Here is a 12,140-nt window from a genome sequence, read left to right as displayed (position 1 = left end):
TTTAGTGGGGTGGGGGTTTAGGGAACCAGAACTTCCAGTCAGCAATTTAGAGACCTTCCTTTTCTAACCGACGGACCTTTCATCAGCCCAGAGAATGAAGTATTCAAGACGAGTTGTCCCCTAACATTCGTACGCGTCCTCGCCTGCTATGAAATATAGATCAGACTAATAGATCTCAGTAAACAAAATAAAAGTTCGCCCAAAGACTCTCAAACTCTGGAGCTTTTCAAACCCCGTAGCGTTGCTGATCTCCGACTGCCAGGTGTCTATTTGTCGCCATCACGATCCCCGCGCAGCCGCCTCTCGTGCTGCCGCTTGGTGATGATGTATTTGAAGAACTCGTGAGACGGACCAGCTGATGGCGGTGGAGGGCATCTGGTAGATGATCCGGGCCTGGACGCCTTTAAAGAACGCCGGCGCGCCCCATCCTGTACACCGTCCGAAAAGCTTCGCCGAGGCCGGAGATGTGGCGGACGCCGGGGGCCGAGGCGGCGGCCGCTCCAACCGCCCCGCCGGCCGTCGTCGCCGCCTCCGCCTGGATCACGTGTATGGCCTGAGCCTCCTGCGTGTTGAGGAGGGTCTTGCAGACGTCGAGCGGGGTGGTGACGGCGGCGGCGAGGGCTCCGGCCAGCGCGCCGGACACGACGTGGGAGGACGGGTTGTACTGTCTGTGGGGGTTGAGCAGCTCCTGGAGGTACTCGTAGGTCATGAAGTGGAGCGCCTGGAAGGGCACGTTCATGGTCAGCTGGGTGGTGAAGCTGCGGTAGAAAGCGGCCGGGCCGTCGTGCCTCAACAGGGACCCCACGCAGTCCAGCACGCCGCGGTACGGAGAGTTGAACATCTGCATTCGCTGTTTCACAACTGAAGAGAAAGAAGAGCAAAGTTTATATCGAACATTTATTCATCAACCAAACAGGGAAGTGAAAAGAGGAAGTCTGGGGAAAGCAGAAACACTAGAAAGAAAAAGGAAGGAAGTGTAACCAGACTGTCTCCCAAACATCTGGTTTTCTAACAATTTACAATCATTAATGGCAGTTTTGGGTGGAATATGTGGGACTTAAATTTCATAAATATACTGAAAACAATCAGTCGTCAATTAAACAGAACATTAAAAAAGAAAATGCGGAATTATCAGAAGCCTAATGCTTTAAATATGAAGGGATAACAGCTCACCACCTCCATTAATCACATTAAATATTCCCAAATCACTCTTTGTTTCGACATAATGTGCTTCTCCATGCATCCATCATCTATACCCGCTTATCTCGTTCAGAGTTTTAACAATAAATAGTAGAAAAATATAAATCTTATCAGAAACAAGTTGAGAACTTGGCTGTGGCAAAGATTATTTATTCTGAATGTTATTTTAGTAGTTGATTTTTATGCTTTTTCATGCTAAATCAAATGTTTTCAAGATGACTATGAGCACATCTCTGTAAAAACAAGGCATAAAGTGGTGCTTTTTTGTGATTTTTCTTATAGAGGAACTCAGTTTTACAGATCTGTCGAACGTTAGTCGAATAAAAATTTCTCTTTGTCAATAACAGCCTTAGTTATTTTGCTCAAACACAGAACAGTCTGTAAATCTGAACATAAATATGCTGTGATTAATACTAATTAATGAAGAAGAATAACATCTTTCAAAGCAATCATGTCACCCATAGACTGATCTGTGGCAGTAACATTTGGGTTTACAGCCGAGTCTGTAGCTCCATCAAGTGTCCTGCTGGTAGAACGACACCATCAGAGGGGTTTAAGGGTCCTTGAAAGGTCGAGAACTTCTATAAATAGACCAAGAAGCCTTCACAGTGCAGAATGTTCTGCATGTTTATCTTTGTTAGTGGTGCAATGGATCATAAAATAAAAAAGGGAGCAAATATAACTTCTAGAGATCCCATGCCATGTTTTTTTGCCGCCGATACCAATTGCCCATCATTGATGATTGATATTAGTAGATACAGATCCCTTATTTTGTTTGTTTTGTTATAGCAGCTGGTCTACAAGGATCCAGACTATTCATTTGCCACCGTCCCAAAAATCTTTTCAACCACTCTGACTTCTGTTAATTATCAAAAATTCCACGTTATTCAAATGCTTAGTAAATAAAAGATATTGTCATTAGTAGTATTAATATATTATAAGCCTCTTACAGCTAGTTTACACTCTAATATATATTTATGTTATTATATTTAAAACATCTCCTTCAAAACAACTGGATTTATTCAAGTTTCTCTTTAACACATTTACATGTGAACACATCATAAGGTTATAATTTACCTTTGCCAAACACTCATTTTCACTGAACAGAGCCCAAACGCATCATAACGTAACTTAACAGAACCTTTGTTTGTTAGCCGTTAGCGGTGCTGCTAACGTTACTAGCTCTCCTCCTGTTGCTTTAAACACATTTATTTTCGAACCACCGACCTTGTGGTTGCGGGTCAAGCGCTCTACCTCATGTGTCACATGCTGACATAAGAAAACATGGAGGGGGGCGGAGGGGGCTTACCTTCAGCTGGGTTCATGATGGCGTCATGCAGCACGGTGGCCATGCAACCCGCCACTCCTGTAGAAACAGAGAGAACGATGAAATGGAAGTTTGAGCCTCAACAACCTCCTCCAGTGTCATCAAACAGACATTTCACTTCAAGCATGTGCCTTAAAAGGAGTCGCAGAAAGTCAGTATATTTGAATTACCATTTGCAAAGTGGCTGTTGACTCCAGGGTGGATGGCGTCACTGAGCGAGAACTTGATCTTCTCGTAGCTGGCAAAGTAGAGCGCGTGGGCAGGCCCCGCCCCCACCGCCAGCACGTTCACGCTCTGATTGGCCGCCACACGCCCTCCGTCCGCACGATCTGCCGCAGGGCGTCCATCACGTTCCTGTAGCGCGCCCCGGCTCGGGGTGAAGGCTCTGCATGCGGGTCTGGTGTGGAGGAACAAACGCAGACGTAAATATGATGGTAATCTACATTATTTTTTATAGAGAATTCTTACAAAGAAAAACTTGCAAAACAATGCCTTTCCACCATCAGTTGTTTAAGTTCAGGAAGTCAATTCTGCTAATATCTGAACAACCAGAAGATGGATTGTGAAAGAGCAAAGTGCAAAAAAAGACAGAAGACAAAACCAGTATTGGTGACCAAGACCGGTTTCAGTTTCCCCATTCAGTGCCCAAATACCTAGTAGTGTTAAAAACATCTCACTCTGACAGTCTGTCAACTAGAAAACCACACCAACTTCCGGCAATGTTCTTTTAAACCATCGCAGAACCAACTGCAGTCAAAGCCGCCAACCACAAAACCACAAATGAGGTCAGAGAGTGCTTAACAGGAAGTGGTGCAAAACAAAACCAAACTAACTGACTACCACTTGCATGGCTCACATAAGCAGGATTGTTTGCCATGGCAACAAACAAAATTCCAAAAGCTCCAGATGAAGATTGAGCAACTGTCAAACTTTACATAACATGCAATGAGTGAACTTCTCCCTCCCGTCAGGGGTAAATATCCCTAGTGGAGGTGGGAGGCTGACACGGACGGTCCTGCTGCCTGCTTCTGGGAAATGGTAACTCACATGGAATGTGCCCACTCATCCACAGTATAAAAAGTGTATTCAAGTCTGGTAGGGGGATTTTTGGGGAAGTTCCAAGCTGCGCTCATGGTCAACCCAAGAACCCAACAGAATCATCTGTCAGTGAACAGACAGACAAACACAGAGGGCTTTGTGCTCATGCCAATTTGTTCACATGGTAACGTATCTGGACGTGAACCCTGTTAGAGACTCTGGGGGAGTACAGCAGTTGAGGCTCGCGTATAACGACAACAAAACGGCTGCATTTGTCAACTCACGAGGATCTCAGTCACACAAACAACAGCTAGGAGGCAAATGGGGAGGAGTCACTGGCTCCCTCTTGTAACATATGGTGTTAAGTAATGCTAGATTCAACAGGAAGTGACAGACCACGATAAATGTATGTACTTGAACTAAAAGATACGATTTTTGTGCCTTCAAAATGGACTAATATTTCAGTTGTGGTCGTATTGCATTCGATGTTCTCCGTGTTGGCATCACAAGCACAGTAGAAATGTTGTATTTTGATCTTTGTGCCACATGTTAATCATCCTCCTCTCACCAGTCATAGTAGCTGGTTATTTTTTCCTTTAGTTAGAAGACAACATGGTGACATTTGTTTCCGATCAGACCTTTAAATCTGACTGCTACGGGGGAAAAAACTGACATTTCTATAAGAAAGTAATTCTCTGACATTTCTTGCTAAGTTTAAAACAATCAATTCGGTTTTCTCTATTCTCCATCTCGTAATGTTTTGCAGTCATTGATACGCGCGTTTGTCTACACTTCACCGAGACATCTAGGATGAGGACATCTTGTTACAGTTTCTTATGTTGGTATTTAACGTTGTTTTTGCCAACCACCAATACACTGCAAGGGGCAAGTAAAAGAGTATATGTATGTGCGTGTGTCTGTGTTTGACTCAAATCTGACAGATAAAAAGTGAATGATTAACATACCATCCAGCAGGTAACTTAACTCTCAATTTCTCATGACGACCAGCAGAAAAGAAAGTCCGCTCATCTGATTTTACACATCTAAGTCTGTACATATATAAAAGAAGGTGTATAGAGTACTTTGTGGTTCGACATTGATAGGAAAATATGTTAAATATCTGTCCCTTTATAACTGTACTGTTCAGCCAATAAATAAAAGTATTTTGTGGCTCCAGGGCAGGAGCTGCTAGAAGCCTGTCTTACCCGAGTCTACACATGCTGCTACTAGTATTTATTTTCATTTATTTGATAGTGACAGAGCATGTTGATGAATATCAGTGTATAAATATATGATGTTATCATGCTGAAGTTACAACAATCACATTTTGGGTTGTGTAGGAATGTATTTTCTCAGGGTGCTGTCAGTAGACTGCTGGTAAATTTGGTCAGAGGTGCGACAGAATTTGAATTAACAAACAGAAGAGATCCTTTGTTAAGTTACTCTGTACTGACCTCGGAGAAAAGAGGAAACAGGAAACTGAGTTTGAAAATAGTGGTAAGAATGAACTAGTAGATAAAAGAGGTTTGCCGACAAGGAACTAAGGTTGTGAAATCTGAGAATTCTTGGGTTAGAGGAAGTTGGCCGCCAAACATTACGGTAAAGAAAAGACTTCCTTGTGCAAAAAGGATTTTTTCCCACAAACATTTATAAACACACTTCCTCCTTCTACTTCTACTCTTCTCTTACTTTTTGAACTTAATTAATTAAGGTTCATGGTGCTTGGCTATAAAAAGGGTTGCTGAAAAATGAGATTTCATAACCTGAGATCCTGCCAGGACGGGTTTAGCTTGAATTTTAGGTTTCATTTTCTGTTCATTTCCAAAAAGAATGAAACTGATGTCAACATTAGAGATTGGCCAACTGTATTAACATTAAATTATCTTTCTTTTTGATGCATTTACAAATAAATATACTGGTGCATTTTAACAAGGCCTAATCACTATGCAACCATTTAAAATGACAATAACTCACACAGCTACAGGTCAAAAACTGAGAGGCATGTGACACACACACACAAACCGAACAAGAACTAGAAATAACTAGAATTCTGTCCTGGTGAGTCAAGTAATATTCCCTGAGAATCCGAATGTGACTGATGCAACAGTTTGCAATGGAAACAGCTCTTGTAAAACAAAAAGGGTGATCATGTTGGAGGTCATTTTGCTGAAAAGAATGTAATAATTTGGATGAGAACTGTTTGTTTTTATCTCCTGATACAACACAGGGAAGTCAACAAGAGTCTGGGGAAAAAAGTGCATTTATGTCCAAACAAAGATTCTATAAAAATGAATGATCTATTTTCTTTTTTTGGAGATTTTTGTTTTCCTGTTCTCACTGCTGTCCACAATTGCTTTTAATTTCCTCCACTAATATGTATCGGCACTGAATTGTGGGGCAATCCAAGTGAATTTAGTATGCGTGACAAGCACCTGTGAGCGTCAATTTTCCGGTGTAAGAACTATAAATAATCTATTTATTTAGAAATAGCCTTTGCCTGTGTAGCTCAAACACAGTGGAAAACATATGAGCCATAAGGTTGGAGGTCCAATTTCTGAGATCTGTTTGACAGAGACCATGTGACATCTGTCATATTATGAAAGACAAATTTCAGTCGTGTGCTATAAAAAATGTACAGCTCCTGATAGAAACAGGATGAATAGTGGCTCTAACTCTGTCCACTCCACTGTTGACGCTGTGCATGGTGATATGGTTCGGTAATGATAAAACTATGTCGTCTATATATAGTTTACAGTAAATACACACACACTAACAGATGACTGACTGGCAATACACACTAACTCATGCCAAACCAAGGTGCGTCTGTTATTCCAAGAATGAATCCATCCATCGACCGTTGATCTAGTGGCTAACAGACGCATCTGTGTTAATCATTTACTCTTTACACATTAAATCCTCAGTGATTTCTTACAGTCACAAACAGAACCATATTATTTTATACTATATATTATATATATATAAAATCTGTGCATAAAAATACACTGTGCAATACTATAATTATTCTGTCTGTATATATATATAATATTTTTAGTTATTGTGGATTTTTTTTAACTTTCATACTTATTTAATATTCTTTACTGTTTTATTACTTATTTATAATACTTGTTTATTTTATCTCTGTTTTAGGACATTAAATTATCAGCATAGAGACAAAAATATATATATAAATAAGTAATAAAAACTAAACAGTAAAGAATTATTAAATAAAAACAAATTAAATAAAATCCATATCATAACAATAACAATGTCCCTCTCTAACTATAGTAGTAAACAGGAAAGTGTCCGATAATGGAGGCATGTTAGCCTTGTAGCGGCTAACTGCTGCTAGCTAGTTAGCTAGCGTCTCTGGAGCAAGTTAGAGGTCAGTTTTTAAATTACAAAAATAAAGAAAATTACAGTTTAACTTCTGTAAACAGAATAACCCAGAATGTATTTATCACTATGACGACCGTTATATTATTTTATACTATGTTAGTTAGTCATCTGACCTCTGTTAGCTATGTTAGCTCCTGTTAGCCATGTTAGCTCCCTTGTTAGCCATGTTAGCTTGGTAACCCCTGTTAGCTTGTAGCCATGTTAGCTAGGTAACCCCTGTTAGCTATGTTAGCTTGGTTAGCCATGTTAGCTTGGTAACCCCTGTTAGCTTGGTTAGCCATGTTAGCTTGGTAACCCCTGTTAGCTTGGTTAGCCATGTTAGCTTGTAGCCATGTTAGCTTGGTAACCCCTGTTAGCTTATGTTAGATTATTGCCCTGTTAGCTTGTAAGCCCTGTTATTATTATTATTATTATTATTATTATTGTTAGCTATGTTAGCTTTAGCCCTGTTAGCTAGGTAACCCCTGTTAGCTTGTAGCCCTGTTAGCTGGTAGCCCTGTTAGCTTGTATGTTGCTAGCCCTGTTAGCTTGTAGCCCTGTTAGCTGTTAGCCGGTCGGTAGAGCTGGAGCAGCTCGGCTCGTGTGGGGCCTACGGGTCCTCACGTGTCCTCGTAACGCGGTGTCGTACCTTCACGCAGTCCACCGGGTACATGAGGCAGTGCTCCAGCACTCCGGCCACGGACCCCGCCAGCATGTGCGTCCCGGTGTCCGCCTCCCGGGGCAGCCCCTCGTAGTCCGGCTCCGGGTCCGCTCTGAGCTGCTCCCCAGCCGGCGTCCTGGGGGCCAGAGACCCGAGGCCGCTCAGCAGCCGGCCGCCCACCCACCGCAGCTCTGCCGGTGTCTCCATGGACGTCCGCCGGGACGCGAAGGGAGCCAGAGAGAGGTCTGTGCAGTGGTCTGTGCTCCCGGTGCTCCCGGTAGCGTCCCTGCAGCCGAAGAACCGGGAGTCCAGGGCCCAGGGTGGGTTTGTCAGCGAGTCACGATAGAAGCGGGAGCTGATTGGACGAGGGTGACTGTCAATCACTTTGCGTCTTTCTAATTGGCCGCGTCTGAAAGTGGGAGGAGTTACGGCGTCAGTGGGCGTTGATGATTGAGGGAGTGACGTAACAGTGACGTAGGTGGACAGGAAAAGTTTTAAACAGGACGTCCCAGATTGGAATTGAAACTATATATAAACTTCTTTGGAGTTAAATATTGTAGTATGATTAATGTTATTACAGCATTTAATTATTTTGGATTTAACATACTTATTTGAACGTATTACTAGCCGTTCACATAAGATAAGATAAGATAAATAAGATAAGATAAGATAAATAAGATAAAATAAGATAAAATAAGATAAAATAAGATAAAATAAGATAAAATAAGATAAATAAGATAAAATAAGATAAATAAGATAAAATAAGAAAATCCTTTATTAGTTCCGCAGAGGGGAAATTTGCAGGATTACAGCAGCATAGATATAGTGCAAACAAGAAACATGGTGGAAAAAGTATTTTAAATAAGTAAGTAAGTAAGTAAGTAAAAAAAATTAAAAATCTACAATGACTAAAAAAAATAATCTTATAAATACAGAAAAAGATAGAATAAGATAAGATAAGATAAAATAAGAAAATCCTTTATTAGTGCCGCAGAGGGGAAATTTGCAGGATTACAGCAGCATAGATATAGTGCAAACAAGAGACATAGTGGAAAAAACAAACAAGTATTTTAAATAATTTAAGATGGGCTTTATTGTCCAGAAGGACATTTGTCTTGGACACACATGGTACAGGATCTGTTTGTTAGAAAATATAAAATATATACTCTAATGCATAATGTTAATTTAAATTAGAATTAGAGGGTTTTTTCTACACCCCTAATATAAAAAATAAATTCCAATTAAATTAAATTGACATTAGCAGCTCCAGCAATTAGGGTTTTGGAGGATACAAAAAATGTAACACATTACAGCAAAATCTTACATTTTAATCATAGCTTTGAGGTTGAACTGTGCAAGTAAAGAAAGAAACCAGTTAAACAACAATAAAATAATTCAAAAAGCTAATTACATTATAAAAACTATTTAAATGTCTCAGGTTGAGTGTTAAGCACTTAAAGCTCATGTCACTCATCATAACCTTTTTGTTTATTTTCTTTTTTATTGTTTTTATTATGTTGTTGCAGACAGAATATTTGTAGTCTGCAAAGAACACTATTTTCTGATTATGACTGGATTTGAAGCCTCTAGTGCAACAAGAAAATTCTATATTCAAAAAAAAATCTGATAATAATGTCATTATTTAATAATCCAAAATAAGATTATGGTTTCACCTAGACACTGGAATTAATTTATTAAGATCAATGTTTTGGGGTAAATTGGAATTACATAACTCATCAACCCAACACTCAGGAATGATTAGCCTCATGTGACTGAATGGAAATGACGATTATGTAAAAAGTGTTTCTACTGACATACAGACAAACTCTCCTGCTCTCTCTCTCTCTTTCTGACTTTTCAATCTGATCAGTCTGTGACCTGTCACCACTCTGGTACTAAACTCCAGTGGTGATGAGCTTTATCAGATCAGAATGATCGGCTGCAGCGTCCAATCTAATAACTGATGACTGATGAGGGGGCGTGTCGGCCCTCACGACACTTCCTGGAAGGATGCTCTCGTGCATCCTCGCTCATGGCTCCTCAGAGATCCCTCCTCTCTGGAGTGAGGAAATGACAAATAAGAGACTTGGGATTTACCCAAGGTCACAAGATGACTCCCTGTCATTCCCATAAACTATATTTTCAGTAGTTGATGCATCTCTTGCAAAACAACTGCAAGATTTGACTTCATCATTGCAGCTTGATCATTTACAAGCCTCAATGTGTTCATGCACATAGATGAAGGAAAGAGGAAGGAAGCAAGGTTGGTTTTAAACACCTTGATAACTGTTTAACGTGACTGTTTAGTGCACCTCAGAAAAACAGAGGAAGTTGTGTTTTTAGTTAATAAACAGACTTGAAGGTTTAAAAATGTGGTGCGACATTCACTTTTCTTTCATTAGATTGAAGTATTTACAGGACGACCAACACAGAGCTGTTTTTAACACCAGCAGCATCTCTGTAACATTACAAACTTTATAAACTGAAGAAGTGTGCACCATTAAAGACAGTAAAGTTGTGTTTGTGTGGATGGAAGTAATGACTGTACAAACATTAACAAAGAAAAAATGCCCTGAATAATTTGTTTAATAAAAATGAACCGCTCTGTGGAACTTCCTAAAATCATTCAGCCAGCGTTTCTATGCATTAGACCACATTTAGAGGTTGTTATTAATTTTGTGTCTATTTGTGGATGTTTTCCCCTTTTTGAAGTAGTTTTTCATGTATTTGTGGTCATTTAGGATCTGAGAACAGACTCTGAGTATTCAGGTCGTGTGCAGTACAGATGTTATGAGAAGAAGTGCACTCTGATTATTACAAACGTGAGAAAGAGTGACTCAGCTGAGTACAAGTTCAGGTTCGGGAGAAACCAACCACGAGAGAAATATACTGGTTCACCTGGAGTCACTTTGTTTGTCACAGGTAACATTTTAATTCACATGTTAATTTTCTCAAAATGTTCAACATCTAGAAAACTAGAATATAAATGTCTTTTGTGTATATTTGACAGTTTAATAAAATAACATTCCTGTTCCTTCTTCACAGATCCAGGTCTCCAGGTGAAGGTGAGCAGATCAGGCACCTTACAGGTCGTTGCTGGAGTGTCACAGCAGTTATGTTCTGCCTGATAATCCTTCCTACATCTGGTACAAGAATGGACAGCACATCAAGACAGGACCATCTTTTTATTACGTCTACTTTGGTCGTGCAGACAGCTACTCCTGTGCTGTAAGAGGATCTGAGAATCACTGTTCTCCTCCAGTGTGTAAGTTTACTCCACTGTGTCAGCCTGTGGAGGTTTAAGACCATTTCATATGGCGGCACCAGTCTGGTACTGAATGAGAATTTATGGTTACCAAAAATATTAAGCACATCTGTTACAAACCTCAGGAGGTAGAGGAGTCGTCCACTGATCGGTTTGTGTTGTATTGGAGTTAATTGAACACGTTTAGGGCTGCACGGTGGTGTAGTGGTTAGCACTGTCGCCTCACATCAAGAGGGGCCAGGGTTCAATTCCCGGGCCAGACAACCTTCTGTGTGGAGTTTGCATGTTCTCCTCGTGTCAGCGTGGGTTCTCTCCGGGTTCTCCGGCTTCCTCCCACAGTCCAAAGACATGCAGCTTAGGTGCATTGAAGACTCTAAATTGCCCGTAGGTGTGGATGTGAGTGTGAGTGGTTGTCTGTCTCTATATGTCAGCCCTGCGACAGACTGGAGACCTGTCCAGGTGAACCCTGCCTTCACCCATTGACAGCTGAGATCGGCTCCAGCACCCCTGCGACCCTTAACTGGATAAGCAGGTTACGGAAAATGGATGGATGGATGAACATGTTTAACTGAGACAGATGGCAGACTGTCATTTCTTTCAAAATTGATTTTCCAGGTTCTTAAATTCATTTTAAATTATTAAAAAATGAATAAGAGGATTTTTTTATTACCCCAGAAACGAAACTCAAGCTTCACCCTCCACCTCCATTATTTAATACATTTGTTTGGTATATTATTTACAAAACATAACTAGGAAGTGATCTTCCAGCTGGGTGTAAGAAACAATCAATAACTCCCTACAACAGCTAGAACTGAGAGGACAGACTCAGCTAACGACACAACCAGCATCTAAAGAGAAGAATGTTGATGAAGATTACAAATGATTAAAGGCTTGTTATTCTCAGTTTCCACCAGCAGGAGTCTCACCTGTGACAGATCCAGGATCAGCACTCTGGACAGCTGCTGTGATAAATAATAGGGACAGTCTGAAAGAAAAAAAAGAAATATACATTTAAATAGTTAATTCTCTATGATAACATATAATATAATCTATCAATAATATACATTAATTTCTCCTCCAGATGCTCCAAAGCTTCCCTCTGTGTCAGTGAGTCCCTCTGATGAGATAGTGGAGGGCAGTTCAGTGACTCTGACCTGTAGCAGTGATGCTAACCCAGCAGCTAACTACACCTGGTACAAGAGGAATGGATATTTATCGTCTCATTATGTCAATAAAGGACCTCAGCACGTCTTCAGCTCCATCCAGTCCTCTGA

The 12,140-nt window shown here is 40.5% G+C and overlaps 1 pseudogene; it reads right to left on the bottom strand.

Annotated features, from left to right (window-relative positions):
• Positions 1-266: 266 nt before the first annotated feature.
• Positions 267-7,883, bottom strand: LOC129096101 (mitoferrin-2-like; annotated as a pseudogene).
• Positions 7,884-12,140: the final 4,257 nt, after the last annotated feature.

Source organism: Anoplopoma fimbria, chromosome 9, assembly GCF_027596085.1.
Source record: "Anoplopoma fimbria isolate UVic2021 breed Golden Eagle Sablefish chromosome 9, Afim_UVic_2022, whole genome shotgun sequence".
NCBI lineage: Eukaryota > Metazoa > Chordata > Actinopteri > Perciformes > Anoplopomatidae > Anoplopoma > Anoplopoma fimbria.
The sequence above is the reverse complement of the archived record's forward strand: the minus strand, read 5'-3'. Positions and strand labels throughout refer to the sequence as shown.